Consider the following 19,051-nt stretch of genomic DNA (forward strand, 5'->3'; position numbering starts at 1 on the left):
GGGCACCACGGGGAAGGACCCAAGTCGTTGTGACATTGGATGGGCTAAGACAGATCCGGGGGCCATCTCGAGCTCCTGGGCGAGCTGAAAGCTTGTCAGCAGCAGGGAAGAGCAGGCACCTGAGCAGCCAAGCCCCTGCCATGGGGTGGCCACAGCTCAGACTCTGGTGGCCTTGGACACATTGCCGCTCTGAGCCTCAGTGTCTGCATCCGGCAAGTGGACCTTTTGGAGCCAGTGTCTTAGGGTGCTGTGAGAAGTCCTTGAGATTTGGGAACACCGTGCTGGGCCCCCTGCGTCCCTTCCCTTTGAGTCAGCCTTTTCCGTGTGAGGGAAACGTTACAGGTCAGGGTTAGGACTAGACCTCATAGGCAGTGGGGAGCCACTGAAAGTTCTTAGAGGAGTAGTGAGTTCATGGGGAGAGGAACTGACAGCAGAGAAGCCTGGCACACTCATCCAGTGTTGGGGCCCTGATTCAGGAGGGGTCACAGGGCAAAGAAAGTTGGCCCATGTGGGTGTCAGCACCAGCTGAGCTTGGGAGGCCTCGTTTTCCTCCTGTAGCTGCGTGCCTGTCCGCGAGGCTGGAGAGGCACTGCTCGGAGCCAGCACTGAGGCTAGCACCACCACCCCTCCTTCTTCCTCTGGTGCCTCTGTGTCCCACCGGCATGGGGTTGTCTGGGTTTCCCACTCAGGCCTGGGTGGGCCCCACTGCTCCTCCCTCCCTCCATGGCTTTTAACTCTGAATGGGAGTGGACTCTGGAGGCTGCAGTGGGCTGTGGGATGTGAGCCAGGGTGGGGGCATTGGTGGTGGGTGGAGTCACGGGCTGGGTGGCCATGAGTCAGGAATTGCTGGGCCTGTGTGTCATCTGGCTGTGTGCTGTGCTGGCTCCTCCTGCCTGTCTGCCTCATTTCGCCTGCCGCCATCTGGGCCCCTGGGCTGCTCCACCAGGTGATGATGCTCTGCTCTGTTTCTAAGAGTTCAAAACCTAGGATGGAATAGTCAGGGGACCTGGCTGTAGGGCCCAGGCTCCCCAACACTGAAGGTGACCTTGGACAGGTCCCCTTCCTCTTTGAACCAGTTTCCCTCATTGAAGAGTGAATATTAGGCTGGCCTAATGAGACTCAGCCACTCTGGGTCTCATCTGTAGAAAAATGGGGAGAGGCAGACGCGCTGCTCAGCAATGAGCATCCCGTGGGATCAAGGGTTTGGGTTGGGTTGAATGTATGCCCTGTGAAGGCAGCCAGGCTTGGGGGGTGACCACACAAAACCTCCCCATGCACCCGTCTGCCTGGAAAGGAGCCCCTTCTTCTGCCATGAAAGGGATTTCAGCCATGATCCCAGATGAGATCCGAGGCAGCTTTGAAAGACAACGCAGCCCGGTACAGTGGCTCACACTTGTAATCCCAGCACTTTGGGAGGCTGAGGCAAGAGGATCACTTGAGCTCAAGAGTCTGAGACCAGCCTGGGCAACATGGCAAAACCCTGTCTCTACAAAAAATATAAAAAATTAGCTGGGTGTGGTGGTGGGCGCTTGCAGTCCAAGCTACTTGGGGGGTTGAGGTGGGAGGATCGCTTGAGCCCAGGAGATCAAAGCTACAGTGAGCAGAGATTACACCACTGCACTCCAGCCTGGGTGACAAAGTGAGACTCTGTCTCAAAAAAAGAAAAGAAAGGAAAAAAGATAACCCACTCCAAACAAGTTAAATCAGATCTCCGGGGCGGGGCCTGCAGCCAGGCTTGAAACCTCTGGTCTGGATGGCCTCTGACGGGCCTCTCTCTTCGCCTCCCTGGATCCCCGGGCAGCACTGTGGGCCAGTGCATGAGTTCTGGAGCCCAGAGCCTGTACTGAATACAGCCCTACCACCTTCTAGTACTGGGCAAGTGAATTCATGCCTCTGAGCCTCTGTTTCCTCATCTGTGAGATGGGGCTAACACCACTCACCTTATAGAATCTGTACCAGCGTCAGTCACCGTGTTCTTTGATCTAAGCAGGTTCCCTGCCACTGCTGCCTTCACTGCCCATTCATTCTTCCAGCAAACATTTGGAGGTTCCTGGACCTGCCAGCCTGGTCCTGGGTGCTGTGGTGTCAGGAAGAGGACACCCACCATGGGGGTCCAGCCTTTTAGGCCTCTCCAGGGCCCCAGAGGATGGGCTCTGTCTGTTGATGGGCAGGTGAAGGGTGACTCCCCTGAGAATCTCACCGCGTCACTGGACTGAGGGAACCCCTCTCTCTGAAAGAATGAATGAGACCCCAGATTCAAGGGAGAAGAAGGGGCATCCTAGGACTTCCCTGACAGCCTCAGCTGGGAAGCCCCTGGGGAGGCCATGAATGCCTTCTGGGGTGGGCCCTGGGCCATGCTCTGGGCGGATGCTGGCTCAAACAGGGCTGGCAGTGGACAGAACAGAATAAGGACCCTCCTTGTAGTCCATCACTGAGCCGGACTGTGTCCTCCTAGGAGCCTGGGGCATTGGCAGGCATCGTTCCTCCTGCTTGGCAGAGAGACAGAGACTTCAAGGGATGGGAGGCACTTGCCCAGGTCAAGGGTGAGTGGTACAGGCTGGATTTGAACCCCACTTCTGTATAAACAAAATCCCAGTGGGGAAAGTCAAGCTTCCCTGGGAATCTGCCCTGGTGGGACTAAAACGTGATCGGCAAACCTGTCATCCTCTTTCTTCCCCGGCCTTCCAGCGGGTCCCCTGCAGACCACCACTGGCTGTCCTTGCGGGAGAGAGCTGATGTTCTTGTAAATAGCAAGCGCTCCTGTCGCCCAGGCTCTGAGAGCCAGAGGTTGAACCATGCACTTGTTAACCCACTAAACCTTCTCCCTCCTCATGACCCATTGAAGAAACTGAGGCAGAGAGAGGTGCAGGGACTTGGCCAGGGCCACGTGGCTTGTGAGCCGGCCAGGATTTCATCCAGGCCTGGGTGAGGTTAGAGCCCATGCCCAGACCCGCCACCGCCCGCTAGCAAGAACGGGACTTTCCTTTGTCTGGCATTTTTAACTCTGGGTCTCGGCCATCACTTCAGACTGTCCTGGCCCACGTGTGGCCAGAATCCCAGAGGGATGCCTGTTTGGGAAGCGTGACCACTAGGGGGCTGGCGCCTGGCCCAGGAAGGGGGTCATCGAGAACACTCAGTGCTCAGTGGTTTGTGTGTGCCACCGACAGTGCCCGTGCCCTTCAGCCCCGCGACCTTCCTGTGCCAATCATGGGTATGTCAGTTCATCTAATCCTTGAGCTGCTGTTAGCCCCAGATGAGGAAACAGACTAGAGGGATAAGTGACTTTCTTGTGGGTCAGGATTGGACCCCCTGGGTCCTCAGTTGGACCTCCAACACCAGAATGGACCTGGGTTCCATTCTGGTCCCCAAACCGCCTTTGGGTTTGTGTCCCCTTCTCTGTAGGGTGGCAGGCTTGCACTCAGAGCTTCCCAAGGACCTCCAAGGACTCTCCTGAGAGCCTCTGCCAGGCCCATTTAATGCTGCAGGGCATTTAGGATTGGGTGCCTCCCAGAGGTGGGATGGGGTGCCCTCTAGGGCAGCTCTCAGAAGCATAGGGCCAGATGGTTGGCACCAAGCAGAGTGGACAGAGGCAAGAGGCAAAACTTCTAAGAGAGGCCACCAGCAGGAAATTCCACTTAGATCCCTGGCATTGGGAGCGGCAAGGGCCCAGGTGGGTGCCGGGGGACCTGGTCTGGCCACCCCCAGCTGGGTGCCCCTCTAAGCAAGACCTCGGTCCCTGGAAAAGGGGTGGCTGTGCCCACCCTGTGGAGCCTGATGAGTGGTGGGTGTGGAAGGGAGTACCTGGCATGGATTTTGCACCTGAAGGATGCTTGGCACCTTAGGCTGCTGCTGTGGAAGAGGAGGTGACCCTCTCCGGGGAGCAGCTGGTTCTATGAAGCCTCCCCTGAGTCGGTCTTGGACTCATCTGAGTCCAGGACTCATCTTCTCAGAGCCCTGGGTCTTTCTCTGTCTCTGTGATATGGGGTTCAGTGCCCCCACCCCAGGCAGGACCCCAAGTCTACACTGGGCAGCAACCCTGAGCCAGTGATAATGATGACTTATGGCCCCTGTTTACGGAGCATTTCCTGTGCACGTGCATATGGGCCTAATCTTGTTATGTCCTTCAACAACTCTGTGAGAGTAGTGACTCTTAGTATCCCGCATGTTACAGATGAGGAAACTGACCCAAGTTCCTCGCCCAGCATCACGCAGCTAAGTAAGCACCAGAACTGAGGCCTCTCTGATGCATCGGAACCCAGAGAGGCCACCAGTCTATGCTGTGCCCTCATCCCTTAATTAAAGGAGAAATTGTTCCTTTGGTGACCTGGGGAGAAGGGAGCCCCATCCCTCTTCCTCGGGTGTGAGTGGGCCACCTGTCAGAGCTCAAGGCCTCTTTGCTTGCTTGGAGGTGTTGGCTGGGGCAGTCGGGACAGCTTTTCCCCTCCCTTTCCCAGTTCGAGGTCTGATGCAAACTCAAAGGAAAGGGAAGCCAGTCCCTAAGTCATCTGTTTCTGAATTCTAGTTCCCCTTTTCATCATGGTGTGACCTTGGCTGGGCCCTTCCCTCTCTCTGGTCTCAGTTTATCTCTTTGTACAAGTCCAGCACCAAGGGGCTAGGTTGGCAGGGGCCGGAGGCCAGACAAGCCACGCATGTGCACCAACAGCCAGGGCACGGCTGAGGCAGGATGGGCAGAAGTCATTCCTGGGGCCTGGGCGATGCTGCATGAGCTCTTCCTCCAAGAGGAGGTGCCCCTCCAGCTTGGCCCTGAGAGCACAGTAGATCAGGACTGGACAGGGGGCGCAGCCTTGGAAAGGCCCCCAGGGATGTGTGCATGTGCCCTGCCCCAGGAATGCAGCTGCATCCTGCTCACTGCTGCCCTCTGCAGCTCTCTCTTCAGCCCAAAGCTCTTCTCCCCCAAAGGCTCTGGGCCTTTGCACAGGAAGAGGTACCCTCCTGCCTGAAAGACTGCCCAAGGGACAGTGGCCCTGACCCCCATTTTGTTTCCAGGCCGAGCTGCGCAGGCCCGCCAGCACTTTATGCACATGCCCCTAGTTATCTGAGGATTACCCGTCTCCTGTGTCTTCCCCACTGGCGTCACACAATGTGTGAGCACCCTGGAGAAGCGCAAAGGCTGGGCAGGTGCTGGCCTTTAGCCCCGTCCCCACCCCTCCCAGCCCTACTCTTTACCTCTTCTCCTTCTTTTCCTTCTCTGCCGGGTAGCAGGCGTTGTCATCAGTTGTTTTTAAATAAAGGAATGAATGAAATGAACAACTTCTAGAAGTCACTTTATAGCCCTGTTTTTAAAATGAGGAAACCAAGTTGCAGAGATGTTAGATGGGTGAGGAGGGTAGTTCGGAACCCCCCGCTGCCCTTCCCAAGTTCCCACTCTTTGGGTCCCCACAGTGCCAGGTGGGGGACCCCAGGTTTGCATGGCATTTCCTCTGGCCACAGGAACTTCCCCCACATGGAGGTGTCCTGAGGGCCCAGCAGCAGGTGCCAGCCACGACTTCCCATGATGTCAGCTTGCCAGGCCTGCACTTCTCTCGCCTGGTGTTCCTGCCTTCCCAGCAGGTCAGCCCGGAGCTGCCTGTCCGCCCTTCCCTCGCCACTTTCCAGCCTTCCCCATGGGAGAGAGGAAGGCGAGGGAGCCGAGGGGCATGTGGCAAGGAGTGGAAAGCAGGCCCAGCAGGCAGGCTGGGCTTCCACGGCTGGGCGTGGGAAGACGGTGCCTACCATCTGCTGGAGGGCAGCCCGGAGCCTCCTCACAGGAGGTGAAGACCGACAGGATGATCGAACCAAGGGTACCTCGGGACTCTCGGGCAGCCCCACCCAGGACTTCCCGCGGACCCCAAACTACCAGCTTCCGAGGTCCTCATTCATTTCTGTTCCTTGAGGCCAACTGTAGTTACTGCTCTACGGCGAAAAGATTGAGAGGATGTGCAGTTCTCCCAGAGCACCAAATCCCTGGGTTCAGCTCTGCTGTGCTTGGAATGAGGACTACCAGGTCCCTGCCCTCATGGGCCTGGAGGCTGAAGAGATAAACAGGCTCCTAATTTTAATTATGCAAGGGAAAAGAAACACCAGCATGTCTGGAAGTTCAGGGAGGGTACCTAGCCCATGGAGGTGGCTCTCAGAGAAGGCAGCATGAGGTGGTGGCTCTTTGCACATCGAAGGATGGATAGGGTTCCAAAGAACAGTGACCAGACGTAGAGCTGCACAAGGCGCCATGTAGGGGACTGCGGCTCCTGTTCTGCCACTGTGTGATGCGTGGCCTTTGCTCTCTGCTCAGCAGTTTCTTCCTCCGTAAAGTGGGACTTCACAGCTGCCTGGTGACAGGATTGTGCTGAGGATGGAGTGGTGGAGTGGGGCAGTGAGAGCTGCCAGGGTTACTGAGGAGGGAACCTGGCAGGTGGGAGACTCCACCATGTTTGAGCAGGTTGAATGGTTCTCTTTGCAGGCATAAGGTGTGTGTGTGTGTGTGTGTGTGTGTGTGTGTGGTCAGTTGGCAGCAAGTGTGAACAGCTGAGGCCTAATGACAGGAGCTTTGAGGTGGCATTGGTGCCACAGCACCCTGGGGGAGTGTGACCCTCTCCCCTCGTTGTCCATGGGGGAGGTCCTTGCTACAGCCAATGTCCAGAGCACCCTGGAACCTCCGCTGGTGGGTGCAAGGCCGGAGGGGCGATTTAGGGCTGCCTCATCCTTCTGGCCAGTGGGCCTTGGCCTGCACCCTGGCCCAGCCTGGGTCTGGCTCTTCCCTGTGTCTGGATCCTCACCCCCAGCTTGGTGAGGTCAGGGAACAGGTATTTCAGGAATGCAGGAGGCGGGGCAGCCAGCCCCATTTGGATAACCATGGGGTAAATATTTGCCTTGCTCCTGGAGTCAGCACTGGCCTGCCAGGGGAGGACAGGGGCCTGTCCCTGGGGTCATGTAAGGGGATGTGTGTGGTGGCGGGGCTCTCCAAGGTGGGGAATCCCCTGTCACCCCAAGAATCTGCTTGTCGCCTGACCAGCAGCTGTTTGGCACATCTGTGAAATGAGGGTAGAACAGCTCAGGCGCCTGAGGGTCAGTGTAGCGGGAGCTGGTTCTGCTGGCTCAGCCAGGGGAGCGGTGGGTTGGACCAGGTGTGGGTGGACACCCTTGTAACCACCGTTCTGATCCCCGCTTTGCCACTTATGACCTTGAGTAATTACCCTTGCCCTGACTTAGGTGGGCACCGTGGGCTGAGCTCTTCCTCCTTGGCACCTGCATCTGTACACCCCGTATCTTGTTAAGGCCTCACAGCCACCAGGGCCAAGACACGTGTGTGGTCAGCAGCAAGAAGGAGGAGCTGAGGCCTGGTTATGGGAGCCCTGAATTCCAGGTTCAAGGTGTAAGCCCTGATGTAACCCCTGCCCAGCACAGCACCAGGGCCACCTGCCCCCTCCCCCAGTGCAGCCTGGAGCCTTCTCTGGTGAGAGACAATGGAGGGCAGTCGGCCCCTACTTAGGGAGGAGCTAGGGGCTCAGGGAAGCCTAGTGACTTGCTGAAGGTCCTCCAGCAAGTGTTCAAACCCAGCTCTACCCACTCTTGCCCTAACCCTTGAGGCCAGGGGCTTCAGCCCCAGCTGTGGACTCCCAAGCCTTAGCAGCTGTAGAGACCAACTGGCTACTTAGCCACAGGCCTAGAGCCACCCCTGGTCCTGGATACCCCACATTTTGGGCACCTCTGCCCTCCAGGAATCCTGGATTGACCGACCCTGCATCTCTCTGGGTCAGACTCAGCCCTGGGTCAGCTTGACCAAGTGCCTCCACCCCAGCCCATACCCAGGTCCTTCCAGGGATCCCTGGAGAAGGTGGGGCTGGGAAGATAGATACGGGGGGAACCCCTCTTGGTCCCAGGACAGTCCCTACCCCCAAGTGACATCTGCCTTGTCTGAGACTCAGCCTTGTCACTTTCCAGCTGGACACCTCTGGCAGCCCCATCCTTCTCAGTGTCATGTTCTGCAAACCAGGAGTGGGTCCTGGCCTCCCCTCCCCCAGGAGCTTCAGATGCTCTGTGAGAGTGAAGGGTGTTTCAGGCTGCTGTCTGCACGCGACCCTTTCTGTTCTCGAAATGAGAAGCTGCCCTGTGGTCAGGATCTCACACCCCCCAGAAGTGAGAGGTGCTGTGCTGAGGGTGCCTGGGAGAGCTATCTGGGCATTGGGGTCCCTGCCTCATGGGGACATTGGGTGGGCCCCCACTGGCCTTGAGGCTCAGGCTGCACCCACTCCGTGGCACCAAGGCCTTTACAGAAAAGAGCGCTCCCCTCCAGCCCTTCGTGGTTTATCCTTGCCGTCTGACCAGGCTGGGAGCAAACGGGGCTACACCTCATCTCCTGCCCTCTCTTCTCCCTGAACTCCCCAGGAGGCCAAGTCCACACAGGCTGTGAGCCTCGGCTGAGGCACCAGCAGGGTGGGTGTGCACAGCATGGCACAGGCTCCTGGTTCCTGAGACCCCCTTTCCCAGCATGAGGGGTGCCCAGCGCCGTCTGGTCCTGAGCAGGGCTGCTGAGCAGCTCCCAGGGCTGGGCAGGGTTCAGGCTCTCAGGCTGGCTGCCGCGTAGTGGGCAGACTGAGTGGGCATGGGTTGCTTACTCACATCCCGGCTGTGTTCCTGTGAGCTCCTTATTAGCTGTGCAACCTCAGGAGGTTATAGAACCTCCTGGCCTCATGTGGAAATCAGGGATGTCAGTGTCTACCTCACAGCGTTTCACTGAGGGCTAAAGGAAATATCCAGGGCACAGTCCACAATATGGACTCAATACAGGGCGCCCTCCTACTCCCTCTCTCTTTCCCAGCAGGGTGGCCCAACACAGGCTCACTGTCCCCCAACCAGGGCCTGAGTTCAAATTCTAGCACCCCCACTTATGGCTGTGTGACCCTGGCTGGGTCCCTTCCCCTCTCTGATCTCAGTTTGCCCTTTGCACAAGCCCAACACCAAGGGGCTGGGGTGGCTGGGGTGGCTGGGGCAGTGAGGTACGTGCATGAACCGTGAGCCGAGCACCCATGAGAGGCTGATGGCCCGACACCGTTTCTCGGGGCCTGGCCGATGCTCACTGGGGAGCAAGGGCTTTTCGGCTCTGGCTTCCGTCTCAGCTGCCAAGATAATTATTTTCTCTCTGTCAGCGGCTCTGCTGGCCAGCTTGCCTTTGGAAAAGGCCTAGCTGTGGGCGGTGGGGAGGCAGGAGACTGACTCCAGTTCTGCCCCAGTCACTGACTCACTGCATGACCCCATATGAGGGCAAACGCTGCCTGTCTCTGGGCCTCAGTTTCCTCCTCAGTGAAAGGGAAGTATTGGGGTCAATGAACCCCAAAACCGTTTGTATTTCCAAGGTAAGCAGAATTTGGGGGCTGCCAGAACCAGAAGGTCAGGATGTAGAGCCACTTCCTCTCCCCATGGCTGGGGTGGGGACGCTGGGCCTGGCTCCAGGATCTTGGGGTGTAGGGTTCCAGCACTCATGGAGTCCAGCACCGGCCCCCACAGGGTCATCCATGCATCAGCTGACGTGTGCGGAGAGCCGCTGGTGTCTGGCCCTCACATGCACTGCCTTACACAGTCTGCACAGCTCTTTGAGGGAGGCCTTCTCGTTGTTTCTATATCCCCTACCACAGTTGAGGAAACTGAGGCAGAGGGAGGCTTAAGAAACGTGTCCAAGTCACACATTTGGTATGAGGGCAAAGCCAAGCTTTGAAGCAGATCCTTGTGATTACTGAGCCTGCCTCTCGATCACCAGGCCTCTTTGCCTCTTACCGAGGCCTGGGCACCATTTCTCCCTGGGAGCCCCTGCCTGTGCACAGTGAGGTGGAGCCCAGGCTAAGGCCCTTACCCAGCCCCTTGGCATATATGGAGGCCTATGCTTCGTGTGATGTGGGCACCACCTCCCCTGCTGTGAGCCACGGGCCTTGTTCTGAGAGGAGCTCGGCCCTGCAGTCAGGTTTCCTGGTTTTTAGAGGTGGACACTCCGGTGCAGAGAGGCACAGTGATTGTTCACGGCCACGCATCGGGACACTTTCAGCCAGAGCCTGAATTCAGGGATATGGACATCCCAGCCTCCAGCTGAGACCCCAGAGAAGCCCACCAACCAGACCTCTGGGTCTCATCTTCCCTCCTGCCCTCAGGACTCTGTGGGCAGTGGGGGGCGTGTTGGTGGGCCGTTGAGGAGGTGGACCAGCCGAGCGCCACCCAACAAGGATGGTCGTGTACCTGCATGCCCATTGCACCAGCAGGCCCTGCACTTCTGCCTGCTGCTGTCTCTGCTCCGGGCACCACTGTCTCTGGCCTGGACTCTGGAGCAGCGTCCCCACTGCTCTTCTTCCTCCTCCTATCCCTCCAAGCCCTTCTCCTTTCACAGCCATGGGGGCTTCCTGAACTAGAACTAGGGTCACGTCCCTCAGCTGCCCAGATGCTGCTGTGGCTCCTGCCCATTCTCTCTCTTACTGTCCCTGGCCCGTGGTCCCCACTCACACCACCCTCTCCCTTGCTCAGTGCATCTGCTACACCACGGACCCCAAGTCCTCCACTGGGCCAGTCACTTTTCTCCATCTTGGAGTCTTCGCATATGCTGTTCCCTCTGCCTAGAACGCTATTTGCCGCATCTTGGCCTGCCTCTCCCTGGCTTGTTGCTCAACTTCACTTCCCCAGAGAGGCTACCTGGGACCTTGAGTCTCTGCTCTGTGGACCCTGGACTCATCGTTTGTTTCTGGCAAGCAGTGCTATTACTTTTGTATTATTTGATTCTTTGCTCTCGTCTGAGTCTCCGCAAGGCTAGGGATCACTATCACATCGGCATGCTTGCTGAATGTTTGTTAAATGAATGGGTGAATGCCAAGTGCCTTTGTCATCACGTCTCTTTGGATTCTCCCAGTGACCTGGAGACATATTTTGACCCCACTTTGACACATGAGGAAACTGAACCCCAGAGAGTCTGAGAGCATATCCGTAGTCACATAACCAGTAACTGGCAGGTGTGGGGAGTCAGGGGCTTGTTTAGGCCAGGGCACCCCATCACGTCCCTTCGGAGTCCTCCTTTGTCAGATGGGGATGATACGGTGGCACTGGGCAGTGGCCTCATGGTCAGTGCCCGGGCCTCTGCTGTGGGTAGACCCACTGACCTCCGGCTCTTATTGCAGCAGGATGGAGCTGGAGTGAGGTGGAGGGGCCGCGAGCTGCTGACCGGCGCGTGGGCCACTGGTGGTTTGCAGATCACTGAGGTAGGTGTGCCACTGGGCTGGCGGGAGGTGGCTGGGTCGGAAGCAGGCAAGTCCTGATGAGGGCAGGTGCTGGCCCTAGCATGCTGGACCTTTGACTCGGGCCTCAGCCCTGATGGGCAGGAGTGGGTACAAGTCACCTTTACTGGAACCTCATCATGCCCCAAATGGGCCGTCCCTCTACCTGGCACCCAGGGACCTCTTGGCCTGGCATTTCTCTAGAGCAGCTGCTAGGGGTGGGGGCTGGAGGTCTGCCCAGGGAGGGGGGCAGGTCTGGCTACCTGGTCTTGGCACAGGAGCCCTGTCTGTACCGCTCTAAACCCTGTGGCAGCCCCACGAAAGGAGGCCTGGGTGAGCAGGAATATTTGGGCTGAAATGGGTGCAGGGCTACCACCCCTTCTACCCACTCTCACAAACACGCTGAGGTGGATACACACTGGGCTCTGGGGTCAGACCACCTGGGTTCAAATCCTGATTGGCACACATGGTGCCTCTGTTTACCCATCTATCAAATGGGAATGAGATGTCGGCACCTGCCCCACTGTCGCGGTGAGGAGACTGCACACCTGGCACACAGCAAGGACTGGGGACATGTCAGTCCTTTTCCTCAAGGGTGCTGGAACCCACCTTTCTCTCCACACACCTCAGTTTCCACCACCCTGCTCCCCCTGAAGACCCATCAGTGCCAGGATGGACACGAACTGAACCCCTGGCCTGATAAGGGGGGCAGGGCCCCTTGAGGAGCAACTGAGAGCAGCTGGGGCCAGCAGGTCCTGAGGTTGAGCTCAGCTCTGTCCCGTGCCCCAGCATTTCTCATCATGGGGTGGCATTTCAGGGTGATCTCCCTTGGCCCTGTGCCCGAGGGTGACCTGTGTAATCCCTGTTTCCTTGGCAACTCTCAACCTAGAGATGAGAGGCTTCACAAAAATCCTCACTTGGGCCAGAGCCCTTTGTCCCAAGGCGTTGTGGTGCTCAGGCACCCAGGAGAGGGAAGTCTTCGCCCTGGTGTGGGGCTGTCTCCTAACATCCCCTGCTGCCCTCAGCGTCCCTCCTGGAGCTTAGCACTGCCAGGGGCCTGGGGCAGGCCGGGCGAGCCTCAGTCAGGCTCCGACATTGGAGAGCCAGGCTCCGTCTCCCTTCCCGCTGCAAGAAATCTCGGCCGTCTGCTGATCTGCTGCGTGACCTTGGGCCAGTCCCTTCCCTTGTGTGAGAGCCAGCTTTCTCATCTGAAAATGAGGCTGATTATACTGACATTGCTGACAGGGCTGCTGTGAGGATGCTTAGAAGCCATGAATATTTTTAAATGTTACTGCCTCATGAGCATCTGCTGTGTGTGTGCCAGGAGCTATGCTCCTTTAATACCTCTTTCTCCCCACAAGAATCCCACAGGGAGGTTTGTCTAATTCATTCTCCAGAGGCTCGGCGTGGTTAGGAAACCCACAGAGCCGTCAGTGCTGGAGTGGGGATTTGAACCGAGGTCCGTCAGGATTAACCAGTGCACAAGGCCTTGGAGACCAGGGGCGGGGCCCCAGGACAAGCGTGGGAGCTGCTTGGGGAAAGCCCTGCGGCCTTTGTCCAGCCTGCCAAGCCCGCTGCTTTCTGGAGCCAGAGGGTGGCCCCCAGGCTGGTGGCCTGCCCCTCCCCGATGGGGCCTGCCTGCAACTCGATAAGGCTAGGGGAACCCTCTGCTAATTGTCTGGTAACCTTTGAAATTCTCCTTCACGGTGGGTTCTCTTTTCGGATGTTTTTCAAGGTAATTCATTCTTTTTCCAGAAATTGCCAGTGGCGGAGCATTAGGCAGCTGGTAATTAATCATAGGAGCGGCTTCGAGTTGATTCTTTGAAAAAGAAAAAAAAAAAAAAAATGAGGAACAGAAAGCCTTGGTGGAAAAAGGAAAGAAAAGAAAACCACTCCAAGGCGAGGGTGGTAATCAATACCTCGGTGTCCTAGAAACGGCCGGGGGTGGAGACGGCGGAAGTGCGGCCTTCTCTCCTTCTTCCCAGGCTGGCCCACTGTCAGCGCCAACAGCGGCAGCGTGGGGCTCCGCTCTTGACCATTGGCTCCCTGTATGGCTTTGAGAAGGTGCTGCCTTTCCCTGGACTCAACTTTGCCACCTGTAAAATGGGTGAAGGGCAGCTGTTAAACTAAACATTGAATGAACCCTTGTTTCACTACCATGTCTTAGTCCCTGGCACAGAGCAGTGGCCCCATTGATACTCTGTTAATTGAGTGAGTGAGTGAGTGAGTGAGTGATTGTTGTGGGCCCTAGCTAGCTGTCTTGAGTGAAGGAGGTGGTACTGGCCACAGGATCTTGTGACTGTAGCTCTGTTATAATTTGGAGTGACAGTCAGGGTGAGGGGCCAGTTCTGTCACTTTCCAGGCTAATGATGAAAGGACAGTCTTGCTTGGTGAACTCCAGCCAGGAGACCTTGGGCCCTGTAGTGGTAACCATGCTATCTCTGTGGCATCTTTCAGTTCAACTTTCCAAGAGTCTGAGCTATCTGGAGATTTTATGTTAAAAAGCTGCCTCCTGCAGAGGTGGTGAGTTCTTTGTCACTAAACTGTGTGCAAGCTGGGGTTGGGCTGTATGGGCCACTTAGACAGTGGATTTTGGGGCTTGGAGCATCCCTGAGTCTGGGAGAGAGCATGAGGCTCTCCAGAATGGTTACTGGGGAGGCTGCACTGGTGGGGAGGAAGTCTGTTCCCTTCGGATCCCCTTCCCAAAGGTCCCGGGGGGACTGGATGAGGATACAGGTGCTGAAGCATCAGTGCCTGCTCTCCCTGACTGGCCCCATTGCATGGACATAGGGGCACTGAGCAAGGTTGAGGGAAAGAGCCATACTCCTTACATCAGGGGGTGTCTAACAGGCTGTGGGTTGGGCAGGGGGATGGGGAGAAATAGAAAGCCCTTGTCTGGAGGTGGGGGCCTCAGACCTAGGTCTTATATGCTGGTCTGTCTGGTGTTACCTCAGCAGCTCCCTTTCCCTTTCTGATATTTGGGCCACGATCCTTCAGGAGAGGGCAGCAGATGGGGAGTGTGTTCTCCAGGGGAGTGTGAACTCACCTGCCTGGGTGAGCTCAGTTTGGGAGCCTGAGCTGGGCCTGACAAAGCCAGTTTCCTCTTAACAGCTTCTCTCATTCTGGCCCTAATGTGGGACCGGGGTTCCTTGCCCAGAGACCCAGGATGACAGTGAATCCTAGCCTGAGTAGTGGCTCTGGGAGGCTCAGAGCTTCCAGAGGGAAGGAGGAGGGTGTGTGACTGTGTGCTTGTGTGTAAGTGCGTGTGTACTAGTGTGCACCTGTGTATGGGTGTGATTGTTCAGCACGACATGTGAATATTCATGAGTATTCACGGGAAGGGGAGATCCCTCCCTCCCGTGTGTATCAGGACCTCCATGTGCACACTGGCTTCACATTCAGACTGGCCTGGGCGGCCCGGACCACAGTGGAGCGGACTGAGGGGCAGTGTGGGGGGCAAGCATTCAGGCCCGAGTGTTCTGACCTGCCCTCCCACAGCTGGAGGTCCTGACAGCTCCCCATGGTCACCGGAGGGCATGGATTTGGCGGCCATGCCTCCTGCCACAGATTTACACCCTGAGCCTCTGGCCTGAAGTCTCTGGGTGGGCCCAACCAGCTCCCCCTAGGCGGGCCTGGTCTGCTAGGGGGGTCCTCTGTGAGCAGCCAAGCCTAACTTGGCACTAGTCGTTTCTTTACTTCTTCCAGCCTTGGCCTCCAAGCTCCAGCTCAGCTGTGTGTGTGTGTGTGTGTGTGTGTGTGTGTGTGTGTGTGTGTGCACGCGCGCGCGTGCGCGTGCCTGTGTCTGGGCTCTCCCTGCAGGGTGGGGCAGTGGGTCCGTCTCTGCGTGTCTCTGTCCCGTCTCCCTGTGGCTATCTGTCCTCATCTCTCCCTGTAGCTCTCTCCTGCCCAGCTTCCCAGACGCTGCCTCCTCCACAGCACGCCTCCCTGTCCCTGCAGCGTATCCCAGAGTCCCTGCACCTCCTCACCTCTGCTCTCCTTCTCAGGGCCACTCCTTAGCAGGCCTCCCAGCAGCACGGCTGCACCGTGCCACCGCATCACTGCTTCTTGTCATCCCCAGGGCTCTGTACAACAGAGGCCTCCCTACCTGCTGCCTTTGTCTAAATCTGGCTCCGGCCAACATGCCACTTCCTCCCACCCTGCTCTTTGGTGGGTCTGAGACAGCCCCACATTCCCAGCTGCTGGAGGCTGCACTCCGTGTGTGGCCAGGTGGTGGGGGCAGGTGCCATCCCTTCCCCATGGCCCTGCTGTGCCAGCTACCTCCTGGCTCAGGAGTGCAGGCTGCTAGCCCACCCTGCAGCTGCCCTGTACCGTCCTGGGCATGTGGGTCGCTGGCCACCAGCTGGAGCAAGAGAACGAGAGGCGGCCTGTGCCCACTAACAAGGGGTGGTTGGAAACCTGGCATCTCCCTCCAGCATTAATGAAATTCCTGCTATAATTAGAAGTGAGGTGTACAGGAGCTGGCTGCCTGGTGGGAGCATTTGTATGCTCATGAATAAATAAATTGTCCTCTCCTGAAGGGAGAGGAAGCTGGAGGGTGTAGGCCCAGAGGGTCTCAGTGGCCTGTGAGGTGCAGAGACCCTACCACTCACCTGGACGCCCTTAGGAACCTCCCTCGGTCCCCGGCCCTGGTCAGCCAGTCTTCCTGGAAGTGCCTGCTGCGTGCCCAGGCAACTCAGCCTGGCATTCGAAGTCGCCGCCATCTGGCCTCAGCCTCCTTTCACAGCCACATCACACGCTAGCCTTCTGCCAGCGCCCTGGGCTGCAGCTCCACCGCGCCGCCCCCCGCCCCTGTTCTTCATCACACCTTCCCACTCTGTGCTCCGGCCTGAGTTTCTGTGGGCTGCCGCATGGCTCCATCCTGGGAAGCCCTCCTCAGGCCACACCTGCACCTCCTGGAGGTCCCAGTAGCCTTCCCTGGACAGGCCTCCTAAATCCAGAGCCTTCCCTCAACACTCTTCATGCCATTTAAAGTGTGCATCAGACTGCCCGCCAGGCTGTTTTTCATTTTTCATTGATTGCATATTGGGATGGTAATACATTGGATTCACAGGGCAGATGTTTTATATTCTTCATCATACTAAGTCTTTGAAATCCAGTCATTGCAGTCTCCACTGTTAGCTGTATTGCACGGCGCATGCTTGGAGAGGAGAGTCCTGTTTCCTCACCTTGCAGGTGAAGAAACTGAAGCCTGAGGAAAGAAATCCTGCAGGTGAGTTTGCAGAGCACATGCTGCCTCTGTAGGCAAGGCCACCGCTGTCCTGCAGGACAAAATAAGGAACCGAGGCACAGGGCACTTGTCCTAAAGACAGATGGAGGCAGGCAGGACCATGGCTAGAACCCAGGCGGCTGAACCTGAAATGAATAGAGGAAAGGCGATGTGAGCGATTTCGTTCCCCCTGCCCCACCCACAGTAGATTTCAGTGCTTAAGACTGCCCTGCACTTAATGCCCAAACAGCCCCAGACCAAGCAGCTGTCACAGGCTGGGCCACATATTGGCCAGTCCTGCCCTTCATCCCTCCTAGCTTCCTGACAGTGAGCATACACCCTGGACGGAGCTAGGAGGGTGAGAGCCCTGGCTCCTCCCAGGAAAGGTCACCCCTGCCCTCCAGCCCCTCCCACATCAGCCAGCAGAGTCTGAATCTCAAAGGTACCCAAAGGCTGTGTTCTGTTAACCAGCCCAGGTCTCCAGTGAGTGGAGGATGCCTGCAGCAGGGATGGCTCCAAGGCCAGGAGGGAGAAGAGGGGATTTACCCCCCAGAGCCTGGCCCTGCCCCTGCTGGCCTAGAGGGTTCTCCCAAAGTGGGGTGTTTCTTAGGAGTCAGGCTGGCAGCAGAACAGCCCCTCCAGAGCCCTCCGCCCTCTGGAGCCGATTTTCCTCTTTGTTACCCACAAGCCCCCTCCGGCTGCACTTGGCTGTACGCTCCATTTACAATCTACCTCTTGTCTGCCTGTGCTCAGGCAGTGTGGCAGGGAATCACGGAAGGTTCAGGTGCTCGTCTCCCTCTACTGCAGACAGGGCTGGTGCCACTACCCAAAGCGGAGCTCCCCCAGGGGCCTACCTCCTCCCACCAGCAAGGGCTGCAGAGTTTGAGTATACTGAGCCAACAGCCCCGCTTTCTTTCCCCAGCCCATTCCCTCCTTCATCTGCACATAGGCACCCCATGGCCTTTCCTTGTCTCTGCTCCTCCAAGCCAGCCATCTGCTGTTTCCACACTAGACCGTATACTCCTTGAAAGCTCAGGGCAGGCTGTGAACCATGTCTTCAGCACAGTCGTGTGCAGAAGGGCAGCAGGAAGCCGCAGGCACCCAGCTTGTGCACCCTCAGCTTCCTCCAGGCACAGCAACAAGGTGTAGTCTAGCATCCCGGTTGTTAATGTGCCTATGGGCCGTGTTAAGAAGGATTCAGAGGCCGTGTGCAGACTCTACGAGAAATAATGCTGTGCGCTGTGTGGCGCATGGTCGCGCTCTCAGCCCTGCTCCCTGGGTATCAGGTCTGCTTGACTGATGTCTCAGCTCTGGGCTGTGGCCAGTGCAGGAGGAGGGAAGAGGCAGGGACCTCAGTGTGACCCCCACAGGTGTCCATCCACCCTGACTGCTGGGTGAGCTGGGCCCCAGAGAACTTTCTAGAGCCCCCAGGGAGCTGACTGGTTAATAGAGAGCAGGAAATGTATGGTCGCTGAGCCTTTGGAAGCTTTTTGCCCACATCTGCCTCCCCCAGTAAGTGCTTCTCACCCTTCTTCAGCTCCAGTTTGGGAAACAGCAAGCACATCTTGCCTCATGGCTGTTCTGGGACCCTCCACCGCTCCCCTGAGGCATCTTTAGGGACCTCTGTTGGAGCCCAGGGGAACATCTCTGCTTCATAACTTCTGTGGATTGCTCCAGTGGTGCCACCTCCATCTGGCCCACCCTCAGGTTGGTGGGACGGGCTGGCATGAGACGGCCCTCGCCCCTCGCCAGTAGCCCCTGCCTGTTCTCTCTGGGCCCTGGCCTCACCCAGACGTCCCGTCACAGCCCCCCACCCCTGCCCTTGTCACTACCTGGGGTGCCAGCCTTCCGTGCTTCATTGCCTCTGCCCCCAGCAATTCCCTCTCAGGTAGGAGTTCCCAGCTGCCTCCTGCCCGGCAGCTCCAGCATGGCCAAAGATTGAGCCAGGAGGACTTTGATGTACTAGAACCTGTAAATAATCTGGAGCATTTTTATCTGTGTGTGGAAGAAATGCAACAGACATCCATGCAACCTGTAGCCAGTTTAGCCTCTCCGCAGCCACAGCTCCAGAAGAGCTGAAAAAGATCATCTCATGCCTGGTATTGACTCCCCCAGCTGCTGCCCAGACACCTCCATTGCTGGAGAAGTCACCACACAGTTTTGCTCATGTAAATTCAGTGTTACAGAGGATAAAGTGTGGCGTGTGGTCAAAGTGTGTGGGTTTCAGGCACAGACAGTTCTGGGTTCAAATCTCTGTTCTGCCACCTATCAGCCAGGTCTGAGTCTGGACAAGTTACTTGCATCCTCAACTCACCTGTTTCCTCATCTGTAAAGGGGTGCAGTGCACCCACCTGGCAGGATAAAATGCAGCAATAGCTACACAGCACCAGTTCTCTCTGTTAGCAGCAGACCAATGCCCTTGGGGAGATACCTCCCGCCCCTCAAACAGGAGCATGTGTTTGAAGTTGGCATTTGTTAGCTCTGGACCCAGACACTTCTCTCTTCAGAGACAATGGACCCCCAGGTCCTCTCTTGAGCTTTCAAGTGGGAACTTCCAGGAGGATACTTTGAGATGGAGACG

The 19,051-nt window shown here is 57.4% G+C and overlaps 1 protein-coding gene across 9 annotated transcripts in view; it reads left to right on the plus strand.

Moving 5' to 3' along the window:
• Nucleotides 1-19,051, plus strand: part of LOC105465958 (zinc finger MIZ-type containing 1) — a 241,533-nt gene that overhangs the window by 81,051 nt on the left and 141,431 nt on the right. For 6 of the 9 annotated variants that reach the window (XM_011714618.3, XM_011714627.3, XM_011714625.3 and 3 more), the window contains one exon: nt 11,148-11,228. The exons of 1 other annotated variant lie outside the window; for it this stretch is intronic. The gene's annotated coding sequence lies outside the window, so the exon portion shown is untranslated. The remainder of the gene's footprint in view (nt 1-11,147; nt 11,229-19,051) is intronic. 2 more of the 9 variants (XM_011714621.3, XM_071069791.1) reach the window with 1 other exon arrangement.

Source organism: Macaca nemestrina, chromosome 9, assembly GCF_043159975.1.
Source record: "Macaca nemestrina isolate mMacNem1 chromosome 9, mMacNem.hap1, whole genome shotgun sequence".
NCBI lineage: Eukaryota > Metazoa > Chordata > Mammalia > Primates > Cercopithecidae > Macaca > Macaca nemestrina.